An 18,970-nucleotide genomic window follows, 5' to 3' on the forward strand; every position below is an offset into this window, starting at 1 on the left:
GTACGGAATATGTACTGTACTGTGCAATCTACTAATACAAGTTTCAATCAATCAATCAATCAATATTTGAAGAGTTATAATAGTTGCTGTAAGTGCACACATCGTAGTGATATTAGAAATAGGGGTAGTAATAGTACAAATATTGGTAGTGGGTAGTGGCCAAGTGGACTTGGCAACTACTTCAGGGCGTGACGACCCTGCCTGACACGAGTCTCGGGCTCAGCTGGCTCCGGCTGACAGTACCCGGTATGGGCCCCTGTCCAGGGTTACGGATAACGGAGTGGAGCCCCGCAGGCGGTCTGGTGTTCGATACGACACTTTTCCGGCAGCTCCTGCAGCCAAACTGATGCCAAACGTATCGCTATGCTTTCCTTTGGACTACGTTAGTAAGGCCGAGAGGGGGATTCTGACGAATGGGCTACCCAGGATCTCCATACCTCTAGCCCAGGCTTGCGCCAAAAAACTGGAGAGGCTACTTCAGTGCCACCGTCAAAAGTAGCAGAAACAACACAGGAGATAGCAGTTACGAGTTATAAGCCGTTTTCGATTGGCGTAGGATATCGGCGCTACGGGTTATCTCCGTCGGTGGGAGGGACCATCGCGTCCTACTGGTCAGTTACCGCCCACCTTAAGCTGGGCAGCCCCCGGTTAATAAGGTACTGACCCGCCACAGGCCGCCTGCTTCATCGGGTGCTTGGAGCTTAAAGGACTGACTTGACAAGCGGACTGTAAATACTGCACCAGGCAAACAACGAAAACAGAAAAAACTGCCTGTCTTGCATTTAGCAAGCTGGAACGTCAGAACCATGAGTCCTGGCTTCTCGGAAGATCTATCCACGGTTGACGACAATCGGAAGACGGCCATCATCAACCGCGAGCTCAAGAGGCTCAACATCGATATTGCTGCCCTGCAGGAGACGAGACTCCCCTCAGACGGCTATATCAGAGAAGAAGACTACACCATATTTTGGCAGGGAAGAGAGCCACAGGAACAACGTCTGCATGGCGTCGGACTTGCAGTGAGGAACTCCTTACTCTCCTCAACTGAACCACCAAATGGAGGCACAGAACGCATACTTTCTCTTCGCCTGTCAAGTGCTTCAGGTCCAGTAAACATCCTGAGCATTTATGCTCCTAGTCTTTGCAGCTCTACAGAGGCAAAGGATCAGTTCTACAATCATCTGGACTCTATCATCACTGACATTCCTGCCACTGAGCACCTGTTCTTACTAGGAGACTTCAATGCTCGAGTGGGATCAGACCATGACTCTTGGCCCAAATGCATTGGACACTTTGGCATAGGAAAACTAAACGAGAATGGACAGAGACTACTAGAACTTTGTTCTTACCACCACCTTTGTATTACCGACACATTCTTCTCAACAAAGCCACATCACAGGGTTTCCTGGAGGCATCCCAGATCCAAAAGTTGGCATCAACTAGATCTAATCATCACAAGAAAATCGTCAATGAACTGCGTTCAAATCACCCGCAGCTATCACAGCGCTGACTGTGACACGGACCATTCACTGATTGGCAGCAGGGTGCGTCTTCAGCCCAGACGGATTCACCGTACAAAGCAGAAAGGTCGCCCACGCCTAGATACTGCCAAAATGCATGCCCCCGACCTACGTGAATGCTTCGCCGAGTCCATCGAAAATGCACTCCAGGACTGCCCTGCTGGTAATGCTGAAGAACGATGGAACTACATCCGCAATGCTGTTCACAACACAGCCATGGCCATCTATGGTAAGAGAGAAAAGAAGAACCCAGACTGGTTTGTCGCTGGGCTTGCAGAGATGGAGCCCATCATCGAAGCCAAGAGAACAGCCCAAATGAGTTATAAGAACGATCCATCTGCAAAGACACTTGAGGCTCTCAGGAAGACAAGAAATAAAGCCAAACGCATTGCAAGGCAATGTGCTAACAGCTACAGGCTTGACCTCTGCGAGAGTATCCAACTGGCTGCAGATAACGGTAATTCTCGTGGCATGTATACAGGTATGAAGATAGCTTTCGGACCAACTACCAAAAAGGTAGTGCCACTGAAATCCTCCACAGGAGAAGTCATCACAGACCGTGGGCTCCAGATGGAAAGATGGGTCGAGCACTACCAGGAACTCTACTCCCGGGATATTGCAGTCAATGACACTACAATTGAGAACATCGAGAACCTACCTGTCATGGATGATCTCGACAAGCTCCCAACCTTAGCGGAGCTCAAGAAGGCAGTCAACTCCCTTACCTGTGGCAAAGCTCCAGGGAACGATGGCATTCCCACTGAGATCATCAAGAACAGTAAGGACACTGTTCTTCTAGACCATCTTCATGAGCTTCTATGTCAATGCTGGGATGAAGGAACAATTCCTCAGGATATGCGAGACTCAAACATCATCACACTGTACAAAAATAAAGGGGATCGCAGCGACTGCAACAATTACCGTGGAATATCCCTCCTAAGCACTGTCGGGAAGACCTTCGCTAGAGTGTTACTCAACAGACTGCAATTGCTTGCTGCCCGTGTATATCCAGAATCACAATGTGGATTCAGGTCGGGGAGATCAACCATTGACATGATATTTTCTATCAGACAATTACAAGAGAAATGCCGTGAGCAGAGACAACCATTGTATATCGCCTTCATCGACCTTACAAAGGCCTTCGATTTAGTTAGCAGGAAGGCTCTCTTCAAGCTTTTGCACAAGATAGGCTGCCCACCAAAGCTGCGGAAGCTGATAACATCATTCCATGAAGATATGCAAGGAACTATCCTGTGTGACGGCTCCGCATCAGCCCCATTCCCAATTGAGAATGGAGTGAAGCAAGGATGCGTGCTTGCTCCTACGCTCTTCGGAATCTTCTTCTCGTTGCTATTGTCAGAAGCATTCAAATCATCTGACGATGGTGTTTACCTACACACAAGGAGCGACGGGAAACTGTACAACCTCGCACGTCTCCGGGCAAAGACTAGAGTGCGTAAAGTCCTCATCAGAGAGATGCTCTTTGCAGATGATGCTGCTCTGGCCGCACCATCAGAGGAAGCACTACAGAGGCTGATCAACAGCTTTTCTGATGCATGCAAAGACTTTGGCTTAACTATAAGCCTCAAGAAGACCAACATTATGGGACAAGATATGCGCAACATTCCAAGGATCTCCATTGGAAACCACACCCTGCAAGTTGTTGAGAACTTCACCTATCTTGGCTCAACCATATCCAGCAATCTCTCTCTCGATGCCGAGCTCAACATCCGCATCGGCAAAGCATCTACAACGATGGCTAGACTCTCCAAGCGTGCTTGGGAGAACACACTGCTAACCATCAACACAAAAATGAAGATCTATCAAGCCTGTGTTCTCAGCACTCTACTTTATGGCAGCGAGTCATGGACCTCGTATGCACGCCAAGAGCGCCGTTTGAACTCCTTCCATCTTCGGTTCCTGAGGCGGATTCTGGGAATCAAATGGCAGGATCGCATCCCGAATAAGGATATCCTCGAGAAAACAGGAATGAAGACAATCTTCGCTCTCCTTACACAACGACGTCTGAGATGGCTTGGCCATGTAAGTCGAATGGATGACAGTCGCATTCCAAAAGACATCCTGTACGGTGAACTGGCCTCTGGAACAAGGGCTGTGGGAAGACCTGTCCTTCGTTTTAAAGATGTGTGTAAGCGTGATATGAAGGCCAGTGACATCAACCCATTAAACTGGGAAGCTTCTTCAGCTGAACGTGGGAAATGGAGGAAGTTAGTGAAGGAGGGCGTACATCAGAGTGACTTAAGAAGAGTAAGACAGTGGGAGGAAAAGCATGAACGTAGAAAGCGAGCAGTCACACCCCTACTGAATCAACCAACAATACAATATGTATGCAGGAACTGCAACAAAGCATGCCTGTCAAGAATTGGCTTATATAGTCACAACAGGCGTTGCACATGACATGAATTGACATTTGTGCGCAAAACTCTATTGTCTCTCGAGACAGACAGATGCCAGAATTAGTACAAATATAGTAGTATTAGTAATAATACAAATAGTAGTAATAGTACACATGTTAGTAAAAATAGTACTAGTACAAATGTTCCCACATATAGTAGTGTTAATGATACAGTAGATTTACAAATAGAAGTAGTAATGGTACACATTATAGTAGCATTAGTACAAATAGTAGTAGTAGTAATATCACAAATGGTAATAGTAATATTAAAAGTATTAGTAGTAACATTAGAAAATATTATTACAAATATTGCAAATATTAGTAATACATATTAGAAATATGAGTAGGAATACTAGTCGTAACTGTAGAAATAATAAACATATTAATAAAATATTAATAGCAATAATTGTATTAATATTAGCAATATTGGTTGAAATATTTGTAGTAATATTATAAATATTAGCAGTAATCATAGTGGTAATATAAATATTAGTAGTATTGGTAGAAATAATATTGTAATTATTAGTAAAACATTTGTAGTTATAGTTGTAGTAAGATTAAAGAGATTGGTTAAAATATTTGTAGTGGTATAAGAAATATTAGTAAAAAATATGAATAGAGATGGTTTGAATATTAGTAGTATAATTAACAAATATTATTAGAAATAATAGTAATATTATCAGTAGAACTGTCAAAATGAGTTAACTCATGTGATTAATCACAAAAAAAGTATTGCGTTAATCATGTACACACTTAGATTAATTGAAGCGTACAATCTCTTTAACCTTAACCGCTGTACGGTCAGTGATCAGATCAATGTGTCTGTCAGTACAAAAATGAGTGAGGAGACTGACTGGTGTGCTCGCTGGCAAATTTTACTCCAAAATACAGCCTGAAAGAACTTTAGATAAAACTGGTCCCAATTTTTTGGGGACCAGTATTCAAGTAAAACGTTTCAAAACATTCCTGGATGACATTCTGACAATAAAATTGCATTTGAGTATGAATATTGGGGTCTTTTCTTAACTCATTTTAATTATACATGCGAGTAATCACCTAAATCATGGTTTATCCAAATTCCAACATGTGAAAAGTTTGGTTTAAAAAAACTAATAATTTGAATCGTCAGGCATCACACGATTCCATTCTTAGGGGTAAGGATTCGATTCAAGATCGATTCTGAATTCAAAATCAATATTTGTTAATAACATTGGGTGCCAGTTCTATGACCAACGACATTCCTCCATAAAATAAATTAACAGCTGTAATAGATTTCTATATTATTTAAAAGAAAACATGTTTTCTTTAAAATAATTCTACCCAAAAATGTAATAAAGCCAATACAAATAAGGCAACAAGAGAAATATCACACACTTCTCTTTTCTAAAGTAAATCTGTACAGCAGATATGGGCGTCTACATCAGATTTGCCTGAGTAGCTGGACAGGGCAGATTAAAACAAACAAACAAACAATTAAAATCGATTTTTGATTCTTTTTTAATCGATTAAGAATCGTTGCAAATAAGAATCGCGATTCATTCGGAAATAGTTTTTTTTTTTTTACATCCCTACCCCTAATTCAGTGTTTTTCAACCTTTTTTGAGCCACGGCACATTTTTTGCGTTGAAAAAATCCGGAGGCACACCACCAGCAGAAATAATTAAAAAACGAAACTCAGTTGACCGTAAAAAGTCGTTGTCACAATTGTTGGTTATGACTTTAAACCATAAACAACCATGCATCAATATAGCTCTTGTCTCAAAGTAGGTGTACTGTCACGACCTGTCACATCACACCATGACTTATTTTGAGTTTTTTTTGCTGTTTTCCTGTGTGTAGTGTTTTAGTTCTTGTCTTGTGCTCCTATTTTGGTGTTTTTTTCTATTTTTTTGGTATTTTCCTGTAGCAGTTTCATGTCTTCCTTTGAGCGATATTTCCCGCATCTACTTTGTTTTAGCAATCAAGAATATTTCAGTTGTTTTTATCCTTCTTTGTGTGGACATTGTTGATTGTCATGTCATGTTCGGATGTACTTTGTGGATGCCTTCTCTGCTCCACAGTAAGTCTTTGCTGTCGTCCAGCATTCTCTTGTTTACTTTGTAGCCAGTTCAGTTTTAGTTTCGTTCTGCACAGCCTTCCCAAAGCGTCAATGCCTTTTCTTAGGGCCACTCACCTTTTGTTTATTTTTGGTTTAAGCATTAGACACTTTTTTACCTGCACGCTGCCTCCCGCTGTTTCCGACATCTACAAAGCAATTAGCTACCGGCTGCCACCTACTGATATGGAAGAGTATTGCACAGTTACTCTGCCGAGCTCTAGACAGCACCGACACTCAACAACAACACATAATTTGCAGACTATAAATACTGGTTTGCAAAAAATATTTTTAACCCAAATAGATAAAATGACATAATCTCTCACTGCACACCAGACTGCATCTCACACACTGTGGTTGAAAAACACTGCCCTAATTATTAGTAATACTGGAAATATTAGAAAAATAGTGTAGATTTTAGTATACATATTAGTAATAATATAAAATATTAGTCATATTAGAAATATTAGTAGTAGTAATAGTAGATTTATTAGTAGAAGTTCTAGTAGTAGTTATATTGGAATCAATTGTTCATTTAGTTCAGTTAAACAGAAACAGTGGAGCATGTGCACAGACTGGTATCGTGCACATTATCAGTGGCTGCTAACCTGATATGTGACACTAACGTACGCGCACACACACACACACACACACACACACACACACACACACACACACACACACACCCACACCCACACCCACACACACGCACACAGTAGCGGATCGATTGGTATGAGGGCCGGTCAGGGGAGGTGGGGTGTAGGACCCTAAGGAGGATGATCTTACTGGCGGCAGAAAGGAGATCCCCCGCCCTAAACCTGGGTAGTGTGTGATGGTTAAAGTACTCTTTTATTGTCTTACTGTCACACACAAACAAGATAACGTTCTATTAGTGAAGAATGTAAAAAAAAACAAAATAATTTATGCAATGATTCATTGTTTAGCAGTCAGAATATTCAGCAACACGCACACACACACACACACACACACACACACACACACACACACACACACACACACACACACACACACACACACACACACACACACACACACACACACACATGCTGACTGTGCAGTCACTCCAGCGTGAAGTCCACTCATCATTTATTCATGCTTTATTTTGCATCCTTCCTAATGGAGCCTCGCTTCCTCCATCCTTGAAACACTTCCTGCTTCTTGACAGTGAGAACACTTCTGATTGGCTGCCAGAGGGGACAGACACGTTGGTTTGCTCCTGCTGGACATGAAACTTATTGGTTCATTAGTTCTCATCTACGTTGTAGTAAATGTTGTCCATGGTTCTATTGTGTCCATTTCCGATCCACTGACTAAAGAGTGGACGTTGACAACCGGCAGGGGGGGCGGACCAGTAGTTTGGCTTCCTGTGAGGGCAGGGCTAACACACTTTAAAGCCAAATGACCGTCAGCGATGCGGGCCCACGGGTGGCATTTGAAGGGCGGGAGAGGACACAGCCGGGGGTCGGCAGAGGGATCAGGGAATGCTGACACCACGCGTTGGACTTTTCACTTCGGAACATTTGCAAAGGACTCCAATGTTCCCTTTTTGACAGGAAAGCACTTTTGTGACTCGGTAGTTCAACTTGTGTCTTTGCATCCGACAAAAAGTAGAGATGCTCGATGCTGGCTGTCTTACAGATACACTATATTGCCAAAAGTATTTGGCCACCTGCCTTGACTCAGACATGAAGGGGCCCGCTCCAAACTGTTCCCACAAGGTTGGGAGCATGGAATTGTCCAAAATGTTTTGGTATCCTGGAGCGAAGCCCAACTCCTGAAAAACAACCCCACACCATAATTCCTCCTCCACCAAATTTCACACTAGGCACAATGCAGTCCGAAATGTAGCGTTCTCCTGGCAACCTCCAAACCCAGACTGGTCCACCAGATTGCCAGATGGAAAAGCGTGATTCATCACTCCAGAGAACACGTCTACACTGCTCTAGAGTCCAGTGGCGACATGCTATACACCACTGCATCCCACGCTTTGCATTAGACTTGGTGATGTATGCCTTAGATGCAGCTGCTCGGCCATGGAAACCCATTCCATGAAGCTCTCTGCGTACTGTACGTGGGCTAATTGGAAGGTCGCAAGAAGTTTGGAGCTCTATAGCAACTGACTGTGCAGAACGTCTTTGCACTATGCGCTTCAGCATCCGCTGACCCCTCTCTGTCAGTTTACATGGCCTACCACTTTGTGGCTGAGTTGCTGTTGTTCCCAAACTCTTCAATTTTCTTATAATATAGCCTACAGTTGACTTTTGGAATCTTTAAGAGTGAGGACATTTCACGACTGCATTTGTTGCACAGGTGATTGCGACAAATTTGCTGTCATCTTGTGGACAATGTGATCAAAAATGCAAATATCATAAAGGTCAACACACATGGTCACACATAACACTACCTGCTCAATGAACTTTGTGGATAATATGAAAAACGTCCAAACACCAGAACATTTTTCAAAATTACGCCCATTTAAGTCTATTAGAGTGCATGATGGAAAAAATGCAAAACACTCTCTCCACACTTATCCATGTTTGGCGCATTTTAGCTGCTTGATGTTTTTTGATTAATTACAAAACTTTAAGAAGGTGGTCACGGAAGTAAACAAGGTAGGAGTCTAACTTTCACATACCGTATTTTTCGGACTATAAGTCGCAGACTTATTCTCAGGAGCGACTTATGTGTGGAATTATTAACCCATTACCGTAAAATATCAAATAATATTATTTAGCTCATTCACGTAAGAGACTAGACGTATAAGATTTCATGGAATTTAGCGATTCGGAGTGACAGATTGTTTGGTAAACGTATAGCATGTTCTATATTTCTATAGTGTTTTGTATATTGTACAGGATTGCTTATTATTTTTATTGGATAGTAGTCTGTTTATTTCAATTGATAGTTTTTTCTTTATTACCTGTTGTGTAATTTATTTTTACCCCATATTTGTTCCCACTACCGCACCTTAAATTGGAGTCCTTAATCTCGTTATATGCAAATATAATGACAATAAAGTCCATTCTATTCTATTCTATTATATCTATTCTATATGTTATAGTTATTTGAATGACTCTTACCATAATATGTTAAGTTAACATACCAGGCACGTCCTCAGTTGGTTATTAATGCGTCATATAACGTACACTTATTCAGCCTGTTGTTCACTATTCTTTATTTATTTTAAATTGCCTTTCAAATGTCTATTCTTGGTGTTGGGTTTTATCAAATACATTTCCCCAAAAAATGTGACTTATACTCCAGTGCGACTTATATATGTTTTTTTCCTTCTTTATTATGCATTTCCGGCCAGTGCGACTAATACTCCGGAGCGACTTATACTCCGAAAAATACGGTACTCTTAATATCCAGTTGTAATCATTATATATCCATTATATTGATATAATGTGTACACACACACACACACACACACACACACACACACACACACACACACACACACACACACACACACACACACACACACACACACACACACACACACAAATGTATGTACACGTTCAGTTAGTTTACATGCAGTCGGCTTGTGGCCTCCGACCAAATTTTTTTAGCCCAACGCGGCCTCCCAAGACCAAAAGTTTGGACACCCCTGATGTAAACCCACTACACTGGTAGATTTTAGCGCTTCCATAGCCAAGTTAGAACTTTACGCTACTTTATATTAGAAATGGCAACAGCACAGGGTGAATTCCTCATCACAAGAAGATAGAGAAAAAGAAGAAGCTTATCGACTACAGGATCTGCACGGACTACAGTGGCGGACGTGCGCAAATTTTCAGGACTTATGCAGATCTTCTGTTCCTTATGACCATCACTTCCTTTTTGAAGAACACTTTGATGAAGTCATCTCACATGTGAAAATCCAGGCAATACCATTCCCTTTATTTATCTTTGTCTTTTCTTATCTTTGCTTAGCGACCAATATCATTATCGGCAGAAAAACGATACCAATATGGTCCGATAATATAATCAGACAATCCCTAACAAAAACGTCTGCATGTTTATAAACGTTTTGATGGACGACATCCTGTCTTTAAATTGGATTACATCTGCCGGTCTCTCACACGTGCACGCGTCTCCCCTGGGCTGCTGTAATGCTACGTGCACGAGGACACATGGGTGGGAAAAAGTCCGCTGAAAAGAACGCTGGCTCACGCTTTGGTGGCGTGCACCGGTGTCATGTGACCTGCAGGCTTTAAGGGTCACAACTGAGGAGCGCACAACGTCCCCGTGAAGCAAAAGCGATTAGCCGTTAATTATTCGTCTGGTTATTGCTTTTAACCTCCACACACTCTGTGATGGGATTAGATTGGATGTCAATCTTAATCCATCTGAAACTTTGAGCACTTTGAGGTGCTCTAAAAGGGAAGAGTGAGCACGTGTGCCCACCTGCTGGCAATTAGCAGCCGGCCGCGCCCGTCAATAATTGATCACAGAACCTTTCCTGTTCACACACTGCTCGACTTGTTGTTCTGGTGTGTGACATCATCACCGGCTGTTTCTCGTGTGGCGTTCACTGACCTGCGGTCCAATGGGACAATGCCAGAGCTGCGTTGGGTTCTGCTGGGAACTCAGTCCACAGTTGTCCTCCATTCACCACCTTCACCACCTTCACCACCTTATCCACTCATGGCTTTCTCCGGGCTTCTGATTGGCTGCAATAGTGCTACAGTGCGTTAGCGTTGTCGTGACGACCTGACAGTGTGTGGCTGTTGTCGGTCTCTCACAGGCACTATTCTTCTCCCCACCAGCGGGAGCGTCAACGAGTAAGCCTTCTTTCTGACAACCACTTTGCACCTAAGAGGCTCTCCCCCAGGCATCTGGAGCACCTGTTACCTGGGCAACCATGGGACACGTTGTCATGGTAACCACCGTGAATTACCAAGTGGAGGCGGTGTTTGTGGCGCTTAGGGTTTGGTTCTCCAAAGTGCTCGAATGTGTCGACCCCCACCAGTATGCTGACTCCATCATGTGTGTGTGTGTGTGTGTGTGTGTGTGTGTGTCTACAGCAGGATGACACTGCTATGTACAACAAAGAGTCTCAGTTGCCAGGCAACCAGGTCTAAAAATGCTCACTAACCAAAATATGTACACTGCAGCATCCTCTCTGCTTCTGGAAATGTCATCATCTTCATCAACCAAAAGCTCCATGACTAATGTGTGTATGTGTGCGTGCGTGTGCTTGTGCTTTGAGGGATTCTGTCAAATCATTTAAAGGAGGTCAGTCAGCCAATCAGAACTCAGCTCACTAATTATTTCCTCTTAACGAGCCAGCTCATTTGCATATTGGCCTCTTTGAAGTGTCACCGTGACCTTTTGTGCGGATAAAGTGCTCCTCTAATGACCTTCGCCAGCTCACGTTGGAGCAGTTGGCGCCAACTTGGCTAATGAGGCCGCAGCAGCCGATTGGCTCTCAAACCAGGAAGTTCATGTTGAACTTTGCTGAAGTTCAGTTACGACACGATGCTGTGTCGGCGCTTCCTTCCTCATCAATGTCTCTAGTAGGGTTGGCCCGATACCAATATTTTGGTACCGAAATGTATTGTGATACTTTTCGATAGTTTTCAAAATAAAAGGGACCACAAAGACATTTCATTTCATTAGTGGCTTTTTTTTTTTTTTACAGAAAAGCTTATGATACATTAAACATACATTTATTATGGCAATCAAATTATAATTTTGTCAATAAATAAGGTAGTGAACATACTAGACAACTTCTCTTTTAGTCGTAAGTAAGCAAAGGCTCCTATTTGTACGCAGTAACATTTTGTGTCATTTTTTCCATTCTATTATTTTGTATAAATTATGAGGGATAAGCGTTAGACATTTAACATTTGTATTAAATTCAATTATTAAATTAATTATTAAAAATGTATAATTAAATTAATTTTCTTCCGTTGTTTTATACTTAACATAAGTTTTGGGTGATACTACACATTTTGGTATCAATCCGATACCAAGTAGTTACAGGGTCATACATTGGTCATCATTTAGGTTCTCCTATGTCCAGGGATTTATTTCATGAGTTGATAAACAATAAAAAAAGACAAAAGATTTTGTGATAATAACAAATAATCATTGTAGCAGTGACTCTGTACGGATCTTGTACTTGGTACCACCAGACCTTCGTAACTTAGATTCAATATCCCTCTTCAAATTAAGACTCAAAACACACCTATTCCTGACTGCTTATCCATTGTAATCATCTTTTATTTTCTCTTTGTTGTTGTTGTTTTTTATTAAATTTGATTTTATTGTTGTGATTTTGTACGGTGTCCTTGAGTGCCCAGAAAGGCGCCTTATAAATATAATGTATTATTATTATTATTATCATTACAGTCGATGTCTGTGTGTGCAGATCCACCCATGGCATTTGTTTACATTCAGAAGCGCTAGCTTGCTGTTAGCGGTTAGCTATTGTATCCACCTGCGGTGTGTACTAAAGCATGTTTAGCTATTCCAAGTCCTGCACGGATGACACTTGTAAGGAACGTACTTTATTTGTCGCCATAGAGGCGAGAATTAGTGATTTAGAAGTAGCTGAAACACTGCAGATTGCGGATGGACGTTAGCCGCTAGCTAGCTCACAGCTAACAAAAGAAAGAACTAAGCACCTTTTGCAGCGTTTATAGCTTCAACTTTAGAAAATAATAGAAAGTACTTTATTGATCCCTGGGGGAAATTCAGCACCACAGTTTGCTCACAATAAACAGTAAACACTTAGGTATTGTTGTTAGTTTCCAAGCCAAAATCAATCAATCAATCAATCAATCAATGTTTACTTTTATGGCCTTAAATCACGAGTGTCTCAAAGGGCTGCACAAGCCACAACGACATCCTCGGCTCAGATCCCACATCAGGGCAAGAAAAAACTCAACCCAATGGGATAACAATGAGAAACCTTGGACGTTGAGTGGATCTAGCACAGTGGTTCTTAACCTGGGTTCGGTGAGTCGGGCTCAGGGGTTCGGCGGTTCGTGTAAATAAAAACTTCTCCCTATCGGCGTATTACGATACGGCAACAGCAGACTGGTTTGCAAGTGTGTAATTTGTTGTGAGTTTATGCATTGTGTTGGTTTTGTTGTTTGAACAAGGTGATGTTCATGCACGGTTCATTTTGTGCACCAGTAAAAAAACATGGTAACACTTTAGTATGGGGAACATATTCACCATTAATTAGTAGCTTATTAACATGCAAATTAGTAACATATCGGCTCTTAACTAGTCATTATTAAGTACGTATTAATTCCTTATTTGGCATGGCCTTATTATAACCCTAACCCTGGCCCTAACCCTCTAACCCTGGCCCTAACCCTCTAACCCTAACCCTAACCTTAACCCTAACCAAATAACTCTAAATTAAGTCTTTGTTACTTAGAATATGTTCCCCATACTAAAGTGTTACCAAAAACATATAACTTTGTCTTGAATTTGAAAAAAACCATTTTATTTTTTACTAAAGAAGGGTTTGGTGAATGCGCATATGAATCTGGTGGGGTTCGGTACCTCCAACAAGGTTAAGAACCACTGATCTAGCATAATATTGTGAGAGTCTAGTCCATAGTGGATCTAACATAATAGTGAGAGTCCAGTCCATAGTGGGGCCAGCAGGAGACCATCCCGAGCGAAGACAGGTCAGCAGCGCAGAGACGGCCCCAACCGATGCACAGACGAGGGGTCCACCCTGGGTCCCGATCCGCTGGACAGCCAGCGCTTCATCCGTGGCCACCGAACCTGTGTCCCCCCCGCCACAAAGGAGAGGGGGGCAGACCAGAAAAGAAACGGCAGATCAACTGGTCTAAAAGGGGGGTCTATTTAAAGGCTAGAGCAGTGGTTCTTAACCTTGTTGGAGGTACCGAACACCACCAGTTTCATATGCACATTCACCGAACCCTTCTTTAGTGAAAAATAAAATGTTTTTTTTCAAATTCAAGACAAAGGTATATGTTTTTTTACTAGTGCACAAAATGAACCGTGCATGAACATCACCTTGTTCAAAGAACAAAACCAACACAGTGCATGAACTCACAACAAATTACACACCTTACACACATTACCATGAATTGATTAACGTGGACCCCGACTTAAACAAGTTGAAAAACTTATTCGGGTGTTACCATTTAGTGGTCAATTGTACGGAATATGTACTGTACTGTGTAAACTGTACTGTTTCATATAATGTATTCTCTTCCTTTGCAATCTCCTAGTAAAAGTTTAAATCGATCAATCAAAAAACCTGCAAATCAGATGGAAAATTAGAGGGAACATTGTTTGGGGGTATCCATAATACGCTGATAGGGAGAAGTTTTTATTTACACGATAAGTCGCATGTGTCTTTACCTCCGTCGAACCCCTGAGGCCGACTCACCGAACCCCTAGGGTTCGATCGAACCCAGGTTAAGAACCACTGGGCTAGAGTATACAAATGAGTTTTAAGATGGGACTTAAATGCTTCTACTGAGGTAGCATCTCTAACTGTTACCGGGAGGGCATTCCATAGTACTGGAGCCCGAATAGAAAAACGCTCTATAGCCCGCAGACTTTTTTGGGGCTCTGGGAATCACTAATAAGTCGGAGTTCTTTGAAAAATGGGTCCATTTTTCCTTTTCTTTCCCCACGTTAGCGCCTCTGCTCGTTTTACCAGCAATGTCACGACGCGTGTCCGGACAAAAAAAAAACGTACCTGTATTTTTCAGAAGCAGTATAGTACCGTTTTTTATTCATTAGTCCTGCCGTGCTTTATTAGTAACGGTACACCGTACAACCCTAGTCTGTAGTCACTTTGTGTTGGGTGAGGCGTGCGTGTTTGTTCTTCCTGCATGTTTAAAGCTTTTGTGTCAGCTGAACCCGATCAGAGGATCAATGACGAATCCATTGTGCTGGACCAGCCAGGTCCCTTCAAGGTGACAGGAAGTCTACGGCGTTTCCTGCTGGAGCACTTTTTCAGGAATATGTTTTGGACTTCACTGCGGGTCACGCGGTCGTTCCTGTGACAGTCTAAAAGCTTTGTTGCGTGAAGACGAGTGCCTCGGACACGCAGGCCGACCTGGGAGATGGTTTCATGTTTCATCTCTGAATCCAAGCATTATCAAAGGTTGTCATCATTTCTCCTAACAAAATATTTATTTCTCTCCGCGAAGAGAGCAATGCTCTTGTTATTTTGTGGCAGACATCTTTGTTTACTCTGTACCGCCCCGGGCGTCCAATCACAGCACGGTACGCCTGTCATTAGGCATCGCCATGGAAACACACGCCGACTAGGCCCAAATGGTGATCCCTGACGGTGGCGGCGGGTGGATGAGGAAAAGCGAGCGGTTGTCGCCATGGTGATGCAGAGGGATACTCCAGTGAGAGTGCGGCGAGCAGCTGTTGCCATGGAGACGGGATGCATGTCAGCCAATGTGTGGCACAGTGGGTAAGAGGAAGGGGTGGGGGGGGGGGATGCAGGTTCAGAGCGAGGAGACACTTGATGACATCACGACTCTCTCCGGAGTAACACGGCGTCTTGTCTTCCTCGTTTTTAATAACGCTCGTCATTTCCTGCGAGAGCCGCTATATTTCTGTCCAAGGCGTTCTTTTTAATGAGAATTCTGGCGAGCTGGGTCGAGGTCGAGCCGAGCGCCGCGAGAAAGAGAGCGGAGCGGCGGTGGGGGACAGGCACGGGATCTGATGACCGTCGAACCAATCAGAACCCCCGCTGTTGACCCAGACGGCCCTCTTTGGGATTCCGTCACTCACCTTCATCAAAAGAACTCAGAAGCTCCGCCTAGGAAAGTTCAAGTTAAAGTACCACTGATAGTCACACACACACTAGGTGTGGTGAAATTACTCTCTGCATTTGACCCATCCCCTTGTTCCCCCCTCTGGGAGGTGAGGGGAGCAGTGAGCAGCAGCGGTGGCCACGCTAAGGAATCATTTTGGTGATTCAACCTAGACTGACCATACGTCTTGTTTTCCCCGGACATGTCCTCTTTTGCGGGGCTGTCCGGGCGGGGTTTCTTAAATGCCTCAAATGTTCGGCATTTTGGGTTAGGGTTGCGTGTATTTTCAATGTACGTTCAGGGTTAAGAAGGGGTTAAACAAAACAAATTGTGGAGGCGTGTGCACGCAGCAGCATTCGTGAGGGAGGGGCAGAGACAGAGAGCGAGAGAGCGAGTCGAGAGACAGACATCACACAAGAGATGCCGAAACGTAAATGCAACTTCACGGATGATTTGCGGAAAAAGTATTTGTGTTTTCGTCTTGGCCGTGACACATGGGAAGCAGAATGCACTGTGTGCAAAGCAAGAACGTACAAACCCCGTTTCCATATGAGTTGGGAAATTGTGTTAGATATAAACAGAATACAATGATTTGCAAATCCTTTTCAACCCATATTCAATTGAATGCACTACAAAGACAAGATATTTGATGTTCAAACTCTTAAACTTTTTTTTTTTTTTGCAAATAATAATTAACTTAGAATTTCATGGCTGCTACACGTGCCAAAGTAGTTGGGAAAGGGCATGTTCACCACTGTGTTACATCACCTTTTCTTTTAACAACACTCAATAAACGATTGGGAACTGAGGAAACTAATTGTTGAAGCTTTGAAAGTGGAATTCTTTCACATTTTTGTTTTATGTAGAGCTTCAGTCGTTCAACAGTCCGGGGTCTCCGCTGTCGTATTTTACGCTTCATAATGCGCCACACATTTTTGATGGGAGACAGGTCTGGATTGCAGGCGGTCCAGGAAAGTACCCGCACTCTTTTTTTACGAAGCCACGCTGTTGTAACACGTGCTGAATGTGGCTTGGCATTGTCTTGCTGAAATAAGCAGGGGCGTCCATGAAAAAGACGGCGCTTAGATGGCAGCATATGTTGTTCCAAAACTTGTATGTACTGTCGGAGGCAGATATTTACATATATCCGTATTTAAGTGTTACTTCTTTATTTTCATAGTCATATTACAAAACAGCTAGTGTTCTTCTTCCAATTGTGGTCTTTTGGTTGTCTGCAAGTACTGTGTGCTAACCTTCACTTTAGGAATGTAAGGAGGACAGATACTCCTTTTCCTTATCTGTTCCTGTGTCCAGCTGAGGAGGACAATGGGCATGTGTTTGGGCTGGAAAGAGAAACAACGAGGGTGGGAGGGAGAGCCACTTTATAGAAGAGAAGGTTTCCATATTTTAGATCAGACCATCTTAGCTGCGCGATTGAATGTTCTATGCTGGACTGGTCTCATTCTATTTCCAAAGCTTTGGAAATAAATTACAAAATACCTATTCTGTCTCTGGTGGTTCTTCTACTCAGCTTTAAGTGTCATAAAAGAGCTAGGGAGTGGCCAGCAACTTGAATTCCCTGGGAGGAACAACTGGTCCAAACGCAACAGTACCTTTCAGCATTAATGGTTTCTTCACAGATGTGTAAGTTACCCATGCCTTGGGCACTAATGCACCCCCATACCATCACAGATACTGGCTTTTGAACTTTGCGTCGATAACAGTCTGGATGATTTGCTTCCCATTTGGTCCGGATGACACAATGTCGAATATTTCCAAAAACAATTTGAAATGTGGACTCGTCAGACCACAGAACACTTTTCCACTTTGCATGAGTCCATGTTAGATGATTTCGGGCCCAGAGAAGCCGGCTGCGTTTCTGGATGTTGATGATAAATGGATTTTGCTTTGCATAGTAGAGCTTTAACTTGCACTTACAGATGTAGCGACCAAATGTATTTAGTGACAGTGATTTTCTGAAGTGTTCCTGAGCCCATGTGGTGATATCCTTTAGAGATTGATGTCATTCAATGTTGGTTTCCGGCCATGCCGCTTACGTGGAGTGACTTCTCCAGATTCTCTGAACCTTTTGATGATATTATAGACCGTAGATGTTGAAATCCCTAAATTTCTTGCAATTGCACTTTGAGAAACGTTGTTCTTAAACTGTTTGACTATTTGCTCACGCAGTTGTGGACAAAAGGGTGTACCTCACCCCATCCTTTCTTGTGAAAGACTGAGCATTTTTTGGGAAGCTGTTTTTATACCCAATCATGGCACCCACCTGTTCCCAATTAGCCTGCACACCTGTGGGATGTTCCAAATAAGTGTTTGATGAGCATTCCTCAACTTATCAGTATTTATTGCCACCTTTCCCAACTTCTTTGTCACGTGTTGCTGGCATCAAATTCTAAAGTTAATGATTATTTACACAAAAAAAACGTTTATCAGTTTGAACATCAATATGTTGTCTTTGTAGCATATTCAACTGAATATAGGTTGAAAATGATTTGCAAATCATTGTATTCCATTTATATTTACATCTAACACAATTTCCCAACTCATATGGAAACGGGGTTTGTATATATATGTGGCAAATAAAGAGGCCAAAGATCTACAAGCCCATATCGACACTACAAAGCACAAAACAGCTGTGCAGGGCCAGAGCTCGTCTGTTATATTGACAGATTACTTTGTGCCACCTGGAAAAGGAGAAGACATTGTAAACGCAGCAGAGGGTATTTTAGCATTCCACACAGTCAAACACCATAACAGTTACCGATCGATGGATTGCACCAGTGCTTTGCTGAAAAAAGCGTTCCCAGACTCAGAAACGGCAAAAAAAAATTCAAGTGCACACAGCAAAACAGAGGCGATTGTCAACAGTGTTATAGTGCCCCAGAAGGAAAAGGAAAGGACCTCCACCGTGCCGCGGAAACCAAGAGGCAACAAAGAAAGGAGAGATCCACTACCAAAACAGCTCCTCAGACCACCACCACAACCACCACTACTACCGCGACAATCACGCACATATGCCCCCACTGCATTAGAGTCTGTGGATCACGGATTGGCCTCTACAGCCACCTGAGGACCCACAGATAACCAGACTCACCAACAGGAGGACTATCAATGATGA

The 18,970-nt window shown here is 42.8% G+C and overlaps 1 protein-coding gene and 1 long non-coding RNA gene across 2 annotated transcripts in view; one reads left to right on the forward strand and one right to left on the reverse strand.

Annotated features, from left to right (window-relative positions):
• Positions 1 to 11,305, reverse strand: part of LOC133618616 (uncharacterized) — a 69,200-nt gene extending 57,895 nt beyond the window's left edge. The window contains exon 1 of the long non-coding RNA XR_009817314.1: positions 10,595 to 11,305. This is a non-coding gene — a long non-coding RNA (uncharacterized lncRNA). The remainder of the gene's footprint in view (positions 1 to 10,594) is intronic.
• The window catches only part of kcnq3 (potassium voltage-gated channel, KQT-like subfamily, member 3), a 68,804-nt gene that overhangs the window by 15,021 nt on the left and 34,813 nt on the right, over positions 1 to 18,970 (forward strand). The window lies entirely within an intron of this gene.

Source organism: Nerophis lumbriciformis, linkage group LG19 (assembly GCF_033978685.3).
Source record: "Nerophis lumbriciformis linkage group LG19, RoL_Nlum_v2.1, whole genome shotgun sequence".
Taxonomy (NCBI): domain Eukaryota; kingdom Metazoa; phylum Chordata; class Actinopteri; order Syngnathiformes; family Syngnathidae; genus Nerophis; species Nerophis lumbriciformis.